The sequence below is a fragment of the Pelobates fuscus genome, chromosome 1 (assembly GCF_036172605.1).
Source record: "Pelobates fuscus isolate aPelFus1 chromosome 1, aPelFus1.pri, whole genome shotgun sequence".
Taxonomy (NCBI): Eukaryota; Metazoa; Chordata; class Amphibia; order Anura; family Pelobatidae; genus Pelobates; species Pelobates fuscus.
In genome coordinates, this window is record NC_086317.1 from 22,093,784 (window position 1) to 22,113,919 (window position 20,136).

A 20,136-nucleotide genomic window follows, 5' to 3' on the forward strand; every position below is an offset into this window, starting at 1 on the left:
TAATAATACAGGCGTCAAAATTCTTTATTAAATCCTGTGTACTTGTAGATTTATTTATTTTTATTTTTTTACTAAAATATTTTCCAATATCGCTAAATATTTGTTCTGCAGGTGGTGACCACAGACCACTTATCAGTTCCTATGCTTCCTGGCTCCTATGCTTCCTGCTTCCTGGCTGATGTTTTGGTCACTTTTGAATGCTGGTGCTTTCACTCTAGTGGTAGCATGAGACGGAGTCTACAACCCACACAAGTGGCTCAGGTAGTGCAGCTCATCCAGGATGGCACATCAATGCGAGCTGTGGCAAGAAGGTTTGCTGTGTCTGTCAGCGTAGTGTCCAGAGCATGGAGGCGCTACCAGGAGGCAGGCCAGTACATCAGGAGACGTGGAGGAGGCCGTAGGAGGGCAACAACCCAGCAGCAGGACCGCTACCTCCGCCTTTGTGCAAGGAGGAACAGGAGGAGCACTGCACGTGCCCTGCAAAATGACCTCCAGCAGGCCACAAATATGCATGTGTCTGCTCAAACGGTCAGAAACAGACTCCATGAGGGTGGTATGAGGGCCCGACGTCCACACGTGGGGGTTGTGCTTACAGCCCAACACCTTGCAGGACGTTTGGCACTTGCCAGAGAACACCAAGATTGGCAAATTCGCCACTGGCGCCCTGTGCTCTTTACAGATGAAAGCAGGTTCACACTGAGCACATGTGACAGACGTGACAGAGTCTGGAGACGTCGTGGAGAACGTTCTGCTTCCTGCAACATCCTCCAGCATGACCGATTTGGCAGTGGGTCAGTAATGGTGTGGGGTGGCATATCTTTGGGGGGCCGCACAGCTCTTCATGTGCTCGCCAGAGGTACCATTAGGTATGCTCGCCTTGTGCTCGCCTGACTACCATTAGGTACCAAGATGAAATCATCAGACCCCTTGTGAGACCATATGCTGGTGCGGTTGGCCCTGGGTTCCTCCTAATGCAAGACAATGCTAGACCTCATGTGGCTGGAGTGTGTCAGCAGTTCCTGCAAGACGAAGGCATTGATGCTATGGACTGGCCCGCCCGTTCCCCAGACCTGAATCCAATTGAGTACATCTGGGACATCATGTCTCGCTCCATCCACCAACGTCACGTTGCACCACAGACTGTCCAGGAGTTGGCAGATGCTTTAGTCCAGGTCTGGGAGGAGATTCCTCAGGAGACCATCCGTCACCTCATCAGGAACATGCACAGGCATTGTAGGGAGGTCATACAGGCACATGGAGGCCACACACACTACTGAGCCTCATTTTGACTTGTTTTAAGGACATTACATCAAAGTTGGATCAGCCTGTAGTGTGTTTTTCCACTTTAATTTTGAGTGTGACTCCAAATCCAGACCTCCATGGGTTGAAAAATTAGATTTCTATTTTTTAATTTTTGTGTGATTTTGTTGTCAGCACATTCAACTATGTAAAGAACAAAGTATTTCAGAAGAATATTTAATTAATTCAGATCTAGGATGTTATTTTTGTGTTCCCTTTATTTTTTTGAGCAGTGTATAATCTAATTAAAACTTACCTTATAAGTCCCCTGTAGGCGGAAGAGTGAACACCTACATACAGTTAAAAGAAAAAGTATGTGAACCCTTTGGAATGATATGGATTTCTGCACAAATTGGTCATAAAATGTGATCTGATCATCATCATCTAAGTCACAACAATAGATAATCACAGTCTGCTTAAACTAATAACACACAAAGAATAAAATGGTGCCATGTTTTTATTGAACACACCATGTAAACATTCACAGTGCAGGTGGAAAAAGTATGTGAACCCCCAGACTAATAACATCTCCAAGAGCTAATTGGAGTGAGATGTCAGCCAACTGGAGTCCAATCAATGAGATGAGATTGGAGGTGTTGGTTACAGCTGCCCTGCCCTATAAAAAACACACACCAGTTCTGGGTTTGCTTTTCACAAGAAGCATTGCCTGATGTGAATGATGCCTTGCACAAAAGAGCTCTCAGAAGACCTACGATTAAGAATTGTTGACTTGCATAAAGCTGGAAAGGGTTATAAAAGTATCTCCAAAAGCCTTGCTGTTCATCAGTCCACGGTAAGACAAATTGTCTATAAATGGAGAAAGTTCAGCACTGTTGCTACTCTCCATAGGAGTGGCCGTCCTGTAAAGATGACTGCAAGAGCACAGCGCAGACTGCTCAATGAGGTGAAGAAGAATCCTAGAGTGTCAGCAAAAGACTTACAAGTCACTGGCAAATGCTAACATCCCTGTTAGCGAATCTACAATATGTAAAACACTAAATAAGAATGGATTTCATGGGAGGATACCACAGAGGAAGCCACTGCTGTCCAAACAAAACATTGCTGCACGTTTACAGTTTGCACAAGAGCACCTGGATGTTCCACAGAAGCACTGGCAAAATATTCTGTGGACAGATGAAACCAAAGTATAGTTGTTTGGAAGAAACACACAACACTATGTGTGGCAAAAAAGAGGCACAGCACACCAACATCAAAACCTCATCCCGACTGTAAAGTATGGTGATGGGGGGCATCATGGTTTGGGGCTGCTTTGCTGCGTAAGGGCCTGGACAGATTGCTATCATCGAAAGAAAAATGAATTCCCAAGTTTATCAAGACATTTAGCAGGAGAACTTAAGGCCATCTGTCTGCCAGCTGAAGCTCAACAGAAGAAGGGTGTTGCAACAGGACAATGACCCAAAGCATAGAAGTAAATCAACAACAGAATGGCTTAAACAGAAGGAAATACGCCTTCTGAAGTGGCCCAGTCAGAGTCCTGACCTCAACCCGATTGAGATGCTGTGGCATGACCTCAAGAAAGCGATTCACACCAGACATCCCAAGAATATTGCTGAGCTGAAACAGTTCTGTAAAGAGGAATGGTCAAGAATTACTCCTGACCGTTGTGCACGTCTAATCTGCAACTACAGGAAACGTTTGGTTGAAGTTATTGCTGCCAAAGGAGGTTCAACCAGTTATTAAATCCAAGGGTTCACATACTTTTTCCACCTGCACTGTGAATGTTTACATGGTGTGTTCAATAAAAACATGGCAACATGTCATTCTTTGTGTGTTATTAGTTTAAGCAGACTGTGATTGTCTATTGTTGTGACTTAGATGATGATCAGATCACATTTTATGACCAATTTGTGCAGAAATCCATATCATTCCAAAGGGTTCACATACTTTTTCTTGCAACTGTATATAGAGAAATACTATAGTGATAGGAATATAGACTAGTATTCGTAGTGATACAATGTTCCTTTAATCAGCTTCCTCTGCCGTGTAATTTGATTGATGGCTGAAGTTAGCCAACAGTCAAGTTTAACTTATAAATCAGGCTGCTAAATAAATGAAAGCTATGTATATTCTGAATAATTCCTAAATAGCTTTAAGAAAGGAAGTCCCTGACCAGTAATGCTAGTATTCTATTACTTTAACAATTAACTTAAAAAGTGATATATTTTATGGAAAACCCACGTATTTTGGTAAATCTTGCTAAATACAAAAAATGGCATATTCACAGCATCTGCATCATTTCACTAATTCTATCACATGAATGCAGTCAATAATGGGTCCTTTCAATATGTCCATCTGTCCGGCAGTTTGTTCTCAGACTCTGCGTTGGTGGCTTCTGGTTTCTCAGTGAAGCTGCAATGAAACAAGACGTGTGCTGGGATTTTGTGTTTCTCCTGAGTTACAACAAATCGTGTTTCGATAGTTTGATTCTTTGTCACTGTAACAAGGCTGCAACCTGCCAGATCCGATTTGGCACGAGATCGCTCTACCTGAGATACGTGGGAACAACATGCCTTTGTTAGAGGAAAGAGTGTTCTCTTTAACGGTGAAAGTTGAATATAAGGGTAGAAGGTAAGAACCTGAGTCCCTTTATTTTTTCAAGTTTAACCCTTAGTCTACCAGAGAGGACATGCAGAATTATTAACTCTAGAAGTGCCGTAGGGTCTCTGCAATCTATAATCTGTGTGTTCAGGCAGAGGGAGCCTGTCAGTGTGGTGCTCCACAGCCGGAGTGACCCCATTAGTATATGGTTTATAATGGGTCACTCCGAGCTATATAACAGTCCAGACTCCTAGGTATTGTTGCAATAATCTCCTCATCTCCCTGAATACATTGAATGATAGGGAGATTGTCAGAATGTAACAGTAATGTATGTATACCAGCATTGTACTCATATAGAGTAAGCACAGTAACTCCAAACATCTGTACTATATAGTTTATATAGTACTTGGATGTATTTACTATTTAGTATGCTTAGAGCCCTTTTTTCTTCCTCTCGCTGCCCATCTGTAAACTCTCCTTTCCTCCTCGCCCTCTCTGGTGTGAGCTCTCCTTTCCTCTTCGCTCTGACTGACTGTGAGCTCTCCTTTCCTCTTCGCTCTGACTGACTGTGAGCTCTCCTTTCCTCCTCGCCCTCTCTGGTGTGAGCTCTCCTTTCCTCTTCGCTCTGACTGACTGTGAGCTCTCCTTTCCTCTTCGCTCTGACTGACTGTGAGCTCTCCTTTCCTCCTCGCCCTCTCTGGTGTGAGCTCTCCTTTCCTCCTCGCCCTCTCTGGTGTGAGCTCTCCTTTCCTCTTCGCTCTGACTGACTGTGAGCTCTCCTTTCCTCCTCACCCTGCCTGGCTGAAAACTCCATACATTACTATTACTTATGTACCTGACTAAAGAAGCTATTCAAGTACCATAATCACTAAGGCCTGCTGTAGTGGTTATGTTATCTGAAGTTGGGGAACCCAGGTAAGTTGGAGCCATCCCACAGCAAGATGTCAAACCATTTTAATGTGATTCGGCCGCTTACCTTGATCCCACTGGGCTCTGGCACTACATTCACTGCATCTGGAATGCACATTGCTCTGAGGAACACAGCTGGCTGTGCTTACAGAAACATCTGTCCTATCCTTCTGGAGAAGACCAGATGTGGTCCAGGGCCTGCGGGACCCAGGTCATTTGTAACAACATGCTAAACAGTTTGACATCTTAGCGTTGATGGCACAAGGGAAGCCAGCGGTAGTGGTTATTGTGCTTTGTTATGTTCCTTTAAATTCCGGTATCAATAATATCGGTTGACAGTAGCGATACCTGGCTGAAGATTCCCCTTAAAACATAACTTGCATATTGTGCACCGTGTATCTGAGGTGCAATATGGACAACACATGGCTGGGCCTGCAGATAATTCCCAGCATTCCCCAGGACTGCAGGTATCACCTGACAAGGCAAGTGTCAGCGACATACACCGGCCATATATTAAACGTGAGAGTCACTAGTAAAGCCAGGTCTTAATCAATCAATATTAAATCATATTGCTTGATTTTTAATTCTTCTATCCAACCTGTGTTTCTTATTAAACAGGGACAGCGAAAAGTATAACTAGACATTGTACCAGGCTGGCCAAGCAATACAGGAGTCGCAGTTCTACAATAGCTAGAGGTCTACCCTTTTTGACCTGATATGTGATTTTTAACATTGTAAATTATTGGCATTCTAAAACACCGTGCTGGCGCATTGATAACCTGACTCCTTAATTGCACTGCTTAAAAGTGTATGTTAAAGGATTTAATGGTGCAACGCTAATAACGGTGTGAAAACATTGTGTCAATTCTTCTGCAGCATCTGCATTCATTAAAATGTCACAGTTTGTGCCCATGCATCTTCTTAGCATTAAGGATGTGTGCCTTATTATTAATATTTCCATAGAAATGAATGTATAAATCCCTGGATAGCAGCAGATTACCCCGGTCATTATATTTACTGTGCTCTCTCTCGGATCCCATTAATTGGTGACTGCAATTACCGGAATATCCAACGGTGCAATTTAGAGCAGGCTATGCAACTCACATGGAGCTAAAACTTTTACATCATGGTCAACCAATCAAAAACCGTCTGGATTGTGTAACATTTTTTACCATGGAACGTGTTCAATATATTCACTAGCGGAAAACTGAGGACCTCGAGGACGAGCTGCAGAGTTTGATGAATAGTTTGCGAAATGGTTTATTTACTAAACACTAAATTGTAGAAAACTTAAGAATGAAATGCAAACATTTAGGCAAAAAGTACTGACTTGGAAAAAAGAAATTCTCCAATTGGATATTTCTCCTACATGCTGCAATTCGGATTTGACTCAAATTGAAATTCTAGTTTTCTGTTTGCAAGATAACTCCGAGTGAGCCTGACCAAACGTTACCAACACTGAAATCTGAACCCATAATATTAAAATCCTGTCTTGGGTGTACACAATCCTGGCTGTTTTTTTACAAATCTGAACTATTTGCCATCACTAGTGGCAGGTCCCCCCACCCCATATAGTTTATTTGTGCTACATCCCACCGCTAATGGGAGAGGGCCTATCACCGCTGTTCACCTGTAGGTGTTTAGGGACTAAATATATTAAAGGAACACTTCAGTGTTAGGAATACAAAGTTACATTCGTAACAAAGTGTTTCTCTGCAGCCCCCATTTGACCCCCGCTTCCACCTCCCCACACTTTTCACAATGAAGAGGTCCCTCGGCTCTAGCTCTGTCTCCATCTCCTCTGACATCAACATCGAGGAGGAACCTAACACACATATATGTGGCACATGCATTAGGCCTTCCTCATAGGAAAGCAGTGACGCAATGCTTTCCTATGGGGATTTGAAGACGATGGACATTCTCACGCACAGCGTGAGGACGTCCAGCGTCATTTCACAGAGTCGGTGTTTGGTAAATATGTAACTCCTATATTTTATATATATATTTATGATTCAAATGATAAAATTACAGACACCAAATGACACTGACTGAATTTCAACCAGATTCAATGTTTAGAGATTAACCCTCCAGTAATAAAAATCTACGAGCAGCACAATAATAGTTTACCGGTGGCCCTGTGCCAGCGAGATACAATTCCCTGGAATGTTTTGACCGTTGACAGATGTCGTTCGCGTGATTCGTACCTTTATGACTTTGGTATTCCTGCAATAAAAACATTAAAATAGAAAAAAAAACATGTTGCGGCCAATTTTAAATTCTTATCTTTCTTGTCATCGCTTATTCATGTTTACCCAGACCGAGTTTTTAAAGTTAAATAATAATCAGATTAATTTAACTGATTCTTTGAAGCAAAATGTTACACTTCACTAAATATAGATCATTTAGAGGATAATGTGATTATAAAAAATATTAACTACTGGTCGCCGTTTTCTTTTCTATTTTTTTTCTGAAGTTCTGAAGAAAACCTTTTAAGGGAAGTTTGTTTGCCTGTCTCTGAGTGTCGGCAGATTTATAACTGGTTGTTTTCAGGAATGTGGTTTATTGCTGTCTGACTCATAGCACAGGTGGACAGAACTGTATGAAATTAATTTATGGCATAGAAAAGATTAGATCTTCCACTAAATTTGGTTCAGCCGGAGTAAAAGCTGCTGGACGCTGCCATCCGGACATGGAACGTGAACATCAAGGCTCAGATTTTTTTAAATGTTGAAAAGCCTGTATTTTACTGCGGGGACCTGTGAGCTCACCTTACCTCCCCATGCCTCCACCAATGTGCACAAGGTGGATGCTTAAAGGGATTATCCAGTACCAGTTTCCTGGCATTGTAGAACCCTGGAGTGTCCCCCTCCCTCCCGCTGAAGAGGTTAAAACCCCTTTAGACAGTTACCTGAATCCAGCACCGATGTCACTAGGTGCTGGGTCAGGCTCAGCTCAAGCTCCTCTGCCGCCAACGTCTGCCGGCTGGGAGACCTATGCCCATGCGCAGCAATGGCCGCGCTTGCATTAGGATCTCCCCATAGGAAAGCATTATCCAATGCTTTCCTATGGAGATTCCAGGGACGCTGGGGGTCCTCATGCATAGTGTGAGGACCCCCAGCATCGTTTAGACGACCAAAAGTCGTCTAAGAACCCGGACGTCCCTCTAGTGGAGAACTTAACCCCGCAAGGTAATTATTTCAGTGTCCCCTCTTGACTGAAGCCTTGGATTGGAAAGGAAGTTTGAGGGAAAAGCTGACAGGCACTGTATTAAATGGCTTTTGGTTAAAGTGTCTGCTAACTATTTAAACCATTCAAGTATGATCACACCATAACAACTTAATTCTGCTGAAGTTGTTATGGTGCCCGAAGTGTATCTTTAATAACATTAAATACAGTGGGAAGATGCTGCATATACAATAATGTACAATTATAACCAGGGGCGGACTGACCGGTCGGGCACTTCGGACATGGTCCGAGGGCCCGGCCGGGAGGGGGGCCCGCCATCAGGGGGCCCGGCCGCCCCTTTAAATGCTGCAGCCGCCTGAGCGCTCTCTTAAGAGCGCTCAGGCGGCTGCAGCTTCTCACCTCCCCTCCCCGTAGCGTGGCCAAGCTGCTCTGCGTCCGCGGTGCCGGCCGGAGTTATAGGAAGGTGCACACACACTGAGTGTGCACCTTCCTGTCAGTCCGGCCGGGTACAGGAAACAGAAACTCCTGTTCCGCGCGGAACAGGAGTTTCTGTTTCCTGTACCCGGCCGGACTGACAGGAAGGTGCACACTCAGTGTGTGTGCACCTTCCTATCAATCCGGTCGGCACCGCGGACGCAGAGCCTCTCGGCCACGCTACGGGGAGGGGGTAAAAAGAGAGAGAGAGGGGGGGGGTTTAAAAAGAGAGAGAGAGGGAGGGGGGTTTAAAAAGAGAGAGGGAGGGGGGGGTTAAAAGAGAGAGGGAGGGGGGGGTTAAAAGAGAGAGGGAGGGGGGGGGTTAAAAGAGAGAGGGAGGGGGGGGGTTAAAAGAGAGAGGGAGGGGGGGGTTTAAAAAGAGAGAGGGAGGGGGGGGTTTAAAAAGAGAGAGGGGGGGGTTAAAAGAGAGAGGGAGGGGGGTTAAAAGAGAGAGGGAGGGGGGGGTTAAAAGAGAGAGGGAGGGGGGGTTAAAAGAGAGAGGGAGGGGGGGTTAAAAGAGAGAGGGAGGGGGGGTTAAAAGAGAGAGGGGGGGTTAAAAGAGAGAGGGGGGGGTTAAAAGAGAGAGGGAGGGGGGATTAAAAGAGAGAGGGAGGGGGGGTTAAAAGAGGGAGGGGGGTTAAAGAGAGAGGGGGGGGTTAAAGAGAGAGGGAGGGGGGGTTAAAGAGAGAGGGAGGGGGGGTTAAAAGAGAGAGGGAGGGGGGTTAAAAGAGAGAGGGAGGGGGGGTTAAAAGAGAGAGGGAGGGGGGTAAAAAGAGAGAGGGAGGGGGGTAAGAAGAGAGAGGGAGGGGGGTAAGAAGAGAGAGGGAGGGGGGTAAGAAGAGGGAGGGGGTAAGAAGGGAGGGGGGAGTAAGAAGAGGGGGAGTAAAAGAGGAAGGGGGGAGTAAGAAGAGGGGGAGGGGAGAGTAAGAAGAGGGGGCTGGGGGTAAGAAGAGGGGAGATTAAGAAGAGAGGGGGGGAGTAAAGGGGGTAAGAAGAGGGGAGGGGGGAGTAAAAAGAGGAAGGGGGAGTAAGAAGAGGGGGGAGGGGGGTAAGAAGAGCGGGGGGGGTAAGAAGAGGGGGGAGGGGGGAGTAAGAAGAGGGAGGAGTAAGAAGATGGGGAGAGTAAGAAGGGGGAGTAAGGAGAGGGGGAGGGGTGAGTAAGAAGAGGGGAGAGTAAGAATGGGGGTAAGAAGAGAGTGGGAGTAAGAAGGGGGTAAGAAGAGGGGGAGGGGGGAGTAAGAGGAGGGCAATTGCCCCCTCCCCTGTCCGCAGGCACCGTGCGGGCAGCCGGCAGGGGAGGGAGGAAGAGAGGACCCGGGAGCTCAGCCTGCAGCTCCTCTGGGTCCTTCTTGCGCGAGCACAGATCGTTGCCCCGGTTACCACGGCAACGTTACGGCTCTTGCAAGAGTAAACTCTAGCCCTGGAGCTACGGGCTAGAGTTCACTCTCAACACTGTGACCACCAGGTATTCCTGGTGGTCGCAGTGGTGAGAGTGAACTTTAGCCCCATAAACACACTGCCCCCACACCATACACATTCACACACTGCCCCCCATACACACACACTGCCCCCACACACACCATACACACACACTGCCCCCACACACCATACACATTTACACACATTGCCTCACACACACACACATACACTGCCCACCCATACACACACAGCCCCCCATACTAACATTGCCACACACATACACAGCCCCCTCGTACACACATTGCCCCACACACCCTACACATTCACACACTACACCCCCTCACACACACTGAACCTTTCACACAGACTGCACCCCTTACACATTGCACCACTGCTCCTATACCCTACTACAGCCTCATATCCCAGCAGACCCCAGGTAAGTTGTCAAACTGTTCTTAAACGGTTTGACTACTTACTCTGGGAGGGGGGCCCGGCCCTCCTGGCACCATAACGACTACACAGAGTAGTAGTGGTTATTGTGCATGGATTATTTCTTTAAATAATCTACGAGTGCCCCAGTAGCCAGCAAGCCAGCCAGCCCACAGGCTGGCCAGTAGACAGCCAGCCAGCCTACAGGCCACCAGTTAGGCTTAAAGCCAGCAACCCCACAGCCTGCCAACCGCAGCCAGCAAGCCACAGCCTGCCAGCCAGCAAGCCACAGCCTGCCAGCCGCAGCCAGCAAGCCCACAGCCTGCCAGCCGCAGCCAGCAAGCCCACAGCCTGCCGGCAGTAGCCAGTAAGCCCACAGCCTGCCAGCAAGCCCACAGCCTGCCAGCCGCAGCCAGTAAGCCCACAGCCTTCCAGCAAGCCCACAGCCTGCCAGCCGCAGCCAGCAAGCCCACAGCCTGCCGGCAGTAGCCAGCAAGCCCACAGCCTGCCAGCAAGCCCACAGCCTGCCAGCCGCAGCCAGTAAGCCCACAGCCTTCCAGCAAGCCCACAGACTGCCAGCCAGCAACAGTAATTAAGGTAAGAGGAGCCAACTTGGCCTAGGTATCAGCTATGTTGTGTTGCTATATTGTGAATAGGAACCAGAGTGTTGGAGAGACCCCCCTCCAGGCCCCATTAGACTCCATTGTAGTCTCTAATGGGACCTGGAGGAAATTCTTTCTAACACACTCTCTAAAGGACACTGAGATAGCCTCTGCTAGAATGCTCCCCCCCTCCATGGCCCATTAGCCCTCAATTGTAGTCTCTACTGGGGCCTGGAGGCGACTGTTTCCAGCAGGGACACTGAGATGGCCTCTGTTAGAAAGACCCCCTTCCAAGCCTGTTAGACTCCATTGTAGTCTCTAATAGGGCCTGGAGGGGATTCTTTCTAACACACTCTCTAAAGGACACTGAGATAGCCTCTGCTAGAATGCTCCCCCCCTCCATGGCCCATTATCCCTCAATTGTAGTCTCTACTGGGGCCTTGAAGGGATTATTGCACTTTTGTTCCTTGTGTCTAAAGATTGTGTAGGGTGTGGCTGGAGGCGGTGCATGGAGGCGGGACATGGGTGGCGCTTGCTGCGGAGTATGGGTGGGGCCTGTAAGGGGGCCCTTGATTTATTTTGCCCGGGGGCCCTGAGGGTTCTCAGTCCGCCCCTGATTATAACTATATGTAGTAATTTTACAAGGGTAATTTATATTAGCTCTCCTGCTGTTTCTGGACTACAATTCCTGTTAGCTGTAGAGAATTGTAGGAATTTTAGTCCAATGAAAGTCGGTAGGTCCAGGATGGAAACACTGGTATAACGAAGTGTTTTGGTTTATAACAGCGAGGACTAAAATGAGAAATATCCGTTTGGAAACAGAAAATTACAATTAAGAGAGGGAAGAAAAGCAAAATAATAGATTTTAAACCAAAATGAGAAATAGAAATGATATGTTATGTTCATGTCACTACTTCCCCCAAAACAGCAAATTATTGATCATTATTTCCCAAAACATGGACATATTGTGCACATGCTGTTATAGTGGGGATTGCATATATGTGACATTTATTAACTGCTCTCCTACTGCATGTTAACTTACTTTATACTTAGATGCAGTTGCCATAGTAACTGGCAGGAATTTGGGGGAAAAACACAAAATTAGAAGTAAAACACACATACTATCTATGTCTGTAACAAACACAAATAGATCTATATCAGTAAATGGATTTTATCTCTTTATTTACTTACGACATATCATGATAAAGTCTCATTTTATCCTGCCAATAATTTTATATTTACATATAGGGTTAGATAAATGGCCAATAAATGAATACATTGCCATCGATATTTAAAGAATTATCTTAAATCATTTCCAACATTCCAACACTTGGGATTTATTTTACTAGTATTCATTTTATCTTTTGTAACACACGACAAATAAAACAAGTTACTGTAATGGCCATGTGTTCTTATTAATTTGTTATTACATTGTGATTACATGAGATTATTAGCCGAATGTTTTCTTCCTACCATATACCCTGATCAGCCACGACATTAAAACTACTGATAGATAAAGGATATAACATTACTGGATTATATCGTTACGATGGCACCTGTCACTAGGTCGTATATATTATGCAAAAAGTGTGTTGGAAGCAGGAAAAATGGGCAAGTGAAAGACCTGAGTGACTTTGACAAGGGTCAAATAGTGATGGCTAGACAACTGGGTCAGAGCATCTCCAAAATGGCAAGTCATATGGGGTGTTTGCGGTGTGCAGTGGTAAGTACCTACCAAAAGTGGTGCAAGGAAGGACAACCAGGAACCTACGTCAGGGCCATGGGTGTCAAGGATCATCGATGCGTGTAGGGAGCCTGTTTAGTCTGATCACACAGAGATATTGTAGCTCAAATTGCTGAAAAACTTAATGCGGCCTTGATAGGAAGGTGTCAGAACACACAGTGCATCACAGTTTGTTGCGTATGGGGCTGCATATTCACAGACCAGTCAAAGTGCCCACGATGATCTCTGTCCACCACCGAAAGCACCTTTAATGTAAGCATCACAACTGTACCATTGAGCAATGGAAGAATATTGATGAATCATGTCTGGTCTGATGAATCACGTTTTGTTTTAGATCAGGGGGATGGCCGGGGGTGTGTGCGGTGTTTACCTGGGGAAGAGATGGCAGCAGAATACTATGGGATGTAGGCAGGCCGGCGGAAGCAGTGTTATGCTCTGGACAACATTCTGCTCGGAAACCACGGGTCCTGGCATTCATCTGAATGTTACTTTGACCGTCGACATTGTTGCACACCATGTACACCACTTCATGGCAATGGTGTTCCCTGATGGCAGTGGATAGTTTCATCAGGATAATGATCCCTGCCACACTCCAAAAATTGGTTCATGAATGGATTGAGGAACATGACAAAGAGTTCAAAGTCTTGCATTTACCTCCAAATTCCCAAGATCTCAATCCGATTGAACATCTGTGGGATGTGCTGTAACAACAAATCTGATCCATAGAGGTTCCACCTCACAACTTGCAGGATGTAAATGATCTGCTGCTAATGTCTTGGTGCCAGATACCACAGGACACGTTCAGAGATCTTGTTGAGTCCATGCCTCAACAATTTAGAGCTGTTTTGGCAGCAAAAGGGGAACCTACACGATATATATCAGGCAGGTGGTTTTAATGTTGTGGCTGATCAGTGTATATCTTTATTTGCTATGTTTTTTATTTGTTCCATAGAAACTACTCACATTTTAAGGTTATGTGCAGTTATCTATGATTTATTCAATAAAAAGCAAAATGCAGTGAATCAAAACTATTTCCAGTTTAGCTGCAGTCATAGTGTGGTTATTATACTCTGAATTTTGCAGTTTGATTTTTAATTCACTATAACTGTATATTTTCCAACATTGAGAGGTATGGACACAGAATGGGTGTGCCACAAGAAATAAGATAATGAAGGGGCAGACCTGCCCTGAAAAAGAAACCTGTACCATAACCTACACAGTGCATCTAACGTGTGTGGGAGCCTGGAGTGTCCCTTTAATAATATAAACCCACCCAGTATAACTAACTGTAACCTAACCTACACAGTGCACCTAACGTGTGTGGGAGCCTGGAGTGTCCCTTTAATAATATAAACCCACCCAGTATAACTAACTGTAACCTAACATACACAGTGCACCTAACGTGTGTGGGAGCCTGGAGTGTCCCTTTAATAATATAAACCCACCCAGTATAACTAACTGTAATCTAACCTACACAGTGCACCTAATGTGTGTGGGAGCCTGGAGTGTCCCTATAATAATATAAACCCACCCAGTATAACTAACTGTAACCTAACCTACACAGTGCATCTAACATGTGTGGGAGCCTGGAGTGTCCCTTTAATAACATAAACCCACCCAGTATAACTAACTGTAACCTAACCTACACAGTGCACCTAACGTGTGTGAGAGCCTGGAGTGTCCCTTTAATAATATAAACCCACCCAGTGTAACTGTAACCTAACCTACACAGTGCACCTAACGTGTGTGGGAGTCTGGAGTGTCCCTTTAATAACATAAACCCACCCAGTATAACTAACTGTACCCTAACCTACACAGTGCATCTAACATGTGTGGGAGCCTGGAGTGTCCCTATAGTAATAAAAACCCACCCAGTATAACTAACTGTAACCTAACATACACAGTGCACCTAATGTGTGTGGGAGCCTGGAGTGTCCCTTTAATAATATAAACCCACCCAGTATAACTAACTGTAACCTAACCTACACAGTGCACCTAACGTGTGTGAGAGCCTGGAGTGTCCCTTTAAAAACATAAACCCACCCAGTATAACTAACTGTAACCTAACCTACACAGTGCACCTAACGTGTGTGGGAGCCTGGAGTGTCCCTTTAATAATATAAACCCACCCAGTATAACTAACTGTAACCTAACCTACACAGTGCACCTAATGTGTGTGGGAGCCTGGAGTGTCCCTTTAATAATATAAACCCCCCCAGTATAACTAACTGTAACCTAACCTACACAGTGCACCTAACATGTGTGAGAGCCTGGAGTGTCCCTTTAATAACATAAACCCACCCAGTATAACTAACTGTAACCTAACCTACACAGTGCACCTAACGTGTGGGGGAGCCTGGAGTGTCCCTTTAATAACATAAACCCACCTAGTACAACTAACTGTACCCTAACCTACACAGTGCACCTAACGTGTGTGAGAGCCTGGAGTGTCCCTTTAATAATATAAACCCACCCAGTGTAACTGTAACCTAACCTACACAGTGCACATAACGTGTGTGGGTGTCTGGAGTGTCCCTTTAATAACATAAACCCACCCAGTATTACTAACTGTAACCTACCCTACAAAGTGCACCTAACGTGTGTGGGAGCCTGGAGTGTCCCTTTAATAATATAAACCCACCCAGTATAACTAACTGTACCCTAACCTACACAGTGCATCTAACATGTGTGGGAGCCTGGAGTGTCCCTATAATAATATAAACCCACCCAGTATAACTAACTGTAACCTAACCTACACAGTGCACCTAATGTGTGTGGGAGCCTGGAGTGTCCCTTTAAAAACATAAACCCACCCAGTATAACTAACTGTAACCTAACCTACACAGTGCACCTAACGTGTGTGGGAGCCTGGAGTGTCCCTTTAATAATATAAACCCACCCAGTATAAATAACTGTAACCTAACCTACACAGTGCACCTAATGTGTGTGGGAGCCTGGAGTGTCCCTTTAATAATATAAACCCACCCAGTATAACTAACTGTAACCTAACCTACACAGTGCACCTAACGTGTGTGAGAGCCTGGAGTGTCCCTTTAATAACATAAACCCACCCAGTATAACTAACTGTAACCTAACCTACACAGTGCACCTAACGTGTGTGGGAGCCTGGAGTGTCCCTTTAACCCCTTAAGGACACTTGACGTGTGTGACACGTCATGATTCCCTTTTATTCCAGAAGTTTGGTCCTTAAGGGGTTAATAACATAAACCCACCCAGTATAACTAACTGTACCCTAACCTACACAGTGCACCTAACGTGTGTGAGAGCCTGGAGTGTCCCTTTAATAATATAAACCCACCCAGTGTAACTGTAACCTAACCTACACAGTGCACCTAACGTGTGTGGGAGTCTGGAGTGTCCCTTTTATAACATAAACCCACCCAGTATAACTAACTGTAACCTACCCTACACAGTGCACCTAACGTGTGTGGGAGCCTGGAGTGTCCCTTTAATAATATAAACCCACCCAGTATAACTAACTGTACCCTAACCTACACAGTGCATCTAACATGTGTGGGAGCCTGGAGTGTCCCTTTAATAATATAAACCCACCCAGTATAACTAACTGTAACCTAACGTACACAGTGCACCTAACGTGTGTGAGAGCCTGGAGTGTCCCTTTAATAACATAAACCCACCCAGTATAACTAACTGTAACCTAACCTACACAGTGCACCTAACGTGTGTGGGAGCCTGCAGTGTCCCTTTAATAACATAAACCCACCCAGTATAACTAACTGTACCCTAACCTACACAGTGCACCTAACGTGTGTGAGAGCCTGGAGTGTCCCTTTAATAATATAAACCCACCCAGTGTAACTGTAACCTAACCTACACAGTGCACCTAACGTGTGTGGGAGTCTGGAGTGTCCCTTGAATAACATAAACCCACCCAGTATAACTAACTGTAACCTACCCTACACAGTGCACCTAACGTGTGTGGGAGCCTGGAGTGTCCCTTTAATAATATAAATCCACCCAGTTTAACTAACTGTACCCTAACCTACACAGTGCATCTAACATGTGTGGGAACCTGGAGTGTCCCTTTAATAATATAAACCCACCCAGTATAACTAACTGTACCCTAACCTACATAGTGCATCTAACATGTGTGGGAGCCTGGAGTGTCCCTTTAATAACATAAACCCACCCAGTATAACTAACTGTAATCTAACCTACACAGTGCACCTAATGTGTGTGGGAGCCTGGAGTGTCCCTTTAATAATATAAACCCACCCAGTATAACTAACTGTAACCTAACCTACACAGTGCACCTAATGTGTGTGGGAGCCTGGAGTGTCCCTTTAATAATATAAACCCACCCAGTATAACTGTAACCTAACCTACACAGTGCATCTAACGTGTGTGGGAGCCTGGAGTGTCCCTTTAATAACATAAACCCACTCAATATAACTAACTGTAACCTAACCTACACAGTGCATCTAATGTGTTTGGGAGCCTTGAGTGTCCCTTTAATAATTTAAACCCACCCAGTATAACTAACTGTAACCTAACCTACACAGTGCATCTAAAGTGTGTGGGAGCCTGGAGTGTCCCTTTAATAATATAAACCCACCCAGTATAACTAACTGTAACCTAACATACACAGTGCACCTAACGTGTGTGGGAGCTTGGAGTGTCCCTTTAATAATATAAACCCTTTACATGCTAGAGGGAGTGGGGTATAGAGTGAGTTTACATGCTAGAGGGAGTGGGGTATAGTGACACAGTAACAGAGGGATTGAGGGCCCTGCTCAGTGAGTTTACATGCTAGAGGGAGTGGGGTATAGTGACACAGTAACAGAGGGATTGAGGGCCTGCTCAGTGAGTTTACATGTTAGAGGGAGTGGGGTATAGTGACACAGTAACAGAGGGATTGAGGGCCCTGCTCAGTGAGTTTACATGTTAGAGGGAGTGGGGTATAGTGATACAGTAACAGAGGGATTGAGGGCCCTGCTCAGTGAGTTTACATGTTAGAGGGAGTGGGGTATAGTGACACAGTAACAGAGGGATTGAGGGCCCTGCTCAGTGAGTTTACATGTTAGAGGGAGTGGGGTATAGTGATACAGTAACAGAGGGATTGAGGGCCCTGCTCAGTGAGTTTACATGTTAGAGGGAGTGGGGTATAGTGACACAGTAACAGAGGGATTGAGGGCCTGCTCAGTGAGTTTACATGTTAGAGGGAGTGGGGTATAGTGACACAGTAACAGAGGGATTGAGGGCCCTGCTCAGTGAGTTTACATGTTAGAGGGAGTGGGGTATAGTGATACAGTAACAGAGGGATTGAGGGCCCTGCTCAGTGAGTTTACATGTTAGAGGGAGTGGGGTATAGTGACACAGTAACAGAGGGATTGAGGGCCCTGCTCAGTGAGTTTACATGCTAGAGGGAGTGGGGTATAGTGACACAGTAACAGAGGAATTGAGGGCCCTGCTCAGTGAGTTTACATGCTAGAGAGAGTGGGGTATAGTGACACAGTAACAGAGGAATTGAGGGCCTGCTCAGTGAGTTTACATGCTAGAGAGAGTGGGGTATAGTGACACAGAAGGTAAGGATAGTATTCGAGAAGTAGATTGCTAGGATAGTTTTCACTGAGGGCTAGGCGTGCTGTCTTCTTCCTGATTGTCCTTTTGCCTATGCTGCACACTATAACTTATGTTTACCTGATTTCAAGGCTGTCCCTGTTCACCTGTTTTTGCACCTTGCTCTTCCTGACATATTTTTGCCCCATATTTATGTTCTTATCTAGAGACTAGAGTGCATGTGTTTCACTCTCCCTTAAACAAATTTACTTGACTATCATAGAACCCCTTTTGATTATTTTTTGAGGGTGCTTCATCACCATACGCTGGGTCTCTGTTAACCCATTACCTGCGTGGCTTATCTGGCCCCTAGAAGGTCCTTATATCAGACAACGTTTTACCTCTCACTCCTTTGTGAAAACTACAAATAGCTTTACTCTGTGTCCTAAGGTATTACTTGGGGGGAATCAGTAAGTTAATTACTGAAATGTTGAAATTAAATGTGGTTTTGTTTCCTGATAAAGTCACTAAATATCTAAAAACCCAGGATCGATGAGTAATACCTCTCTAAAAGGAAGTATCACCATAGTATTTCATTTCGAACGACAACTAGCATAAAAAGGAGGAATTTCAGAGCAAAAAAAATCTGCATTACCAAGACAGGTAATTACAGATGACATTTGCATAATTATATATATTTTTGGGGAAATACCGTAAAAAAAGAAATGTCTTCACAAAGCAGCCTTGAACACACTTCTTATGAATCCAGCGTATTAATGTAAAGTCCAGATTACTCAAGGATCTACTAAGACGTACCACCTTCGTTAGCCTTAATTCTAAGCTTTCACTCAGAACTCAAACTCTCAAGTCTTACAGTCAAAGCCATTACTTTATTTTATTTTTTTGTTTTATTTATCTGTTACTTATTTTTTACATTGTATTCCATTCCCTGTAGTATTACTGTTTCACTGAAAACATATTGTACCTTCCGTGCCCCACTCACTTTGTTTAATGTTAATTTATGTTCACCATTTTTTACTTTCATCTATCTGGTCCATTCCCTCATCCCTTAAATGTTGAAAACTCAAATGTGTTCCCTCTGCTTTTGATCTTGATAATCAATTCCTATTCACCCCATTGTATTAGCTACCTGTTACAGAGAGCAGCAAATACCTGTTCTTACAAACTAGTTATGTCTAACCTCACCTGCCTTTAGCCCTTGACCCCTACACTCTCTCCTATGGTTTTAATTTTCTCATCTAAGCTCCGTATCTATAATACAAACTCCTTGTTCACCTAATAAAGTTCTCTCTTCTATTTTTCATCTTTAAATTCCCTTCTGTCATTGCTAAAATCTCTGTCTCTCTGCTTACCTGCTCCTCCTGAAACCATTGTTATTACCCTCTCTTCCTGCGAATTCAAGCTCTCACCCCATACATTTAAGTCCTACTCCCACCTTTCTATCCTTCTGCTCTGGGCAGCTGGTAATGTCTCTCCAAACCCTGGTCCCTCTTCCACTAACTTACGTGGCGGAGCCTGATCCAGTCTTCCAGATGAACTGGTGTAGGACTAATTACTCCCCCAGGCTTTTCCCTGTCCCCTCCATGCCCTTACATGACAGAGCACTCACTCTACACCCCTTGGGACTGCTCTAGGAGACTGGGGTAGCCGCAACCTCTCCAGAGGAAGTAGGCGCCATCTGTATGAACTCTAATTCGACCTGTGCCATGGCGCTTGCCCAGTCAATCTACTGACTGCTCCTGCACTCTTATCTGATCACCCAGGAAAGTGCTTTTGGAGGGGACATGAGGAAGAGGACAAACTATCGAAGCTCACAAAAGCCATTTGGAGCCCCCTTTTCCAAGGCCAGAGACACTTGTTTTCGGAGACCAGCACTTAGCTGCGACAGCCTGGAACCCTGTGCTGGATCTGAAAGTAGCCCCAGCCCAGGCAAACTTCACTCGATGATTTCTC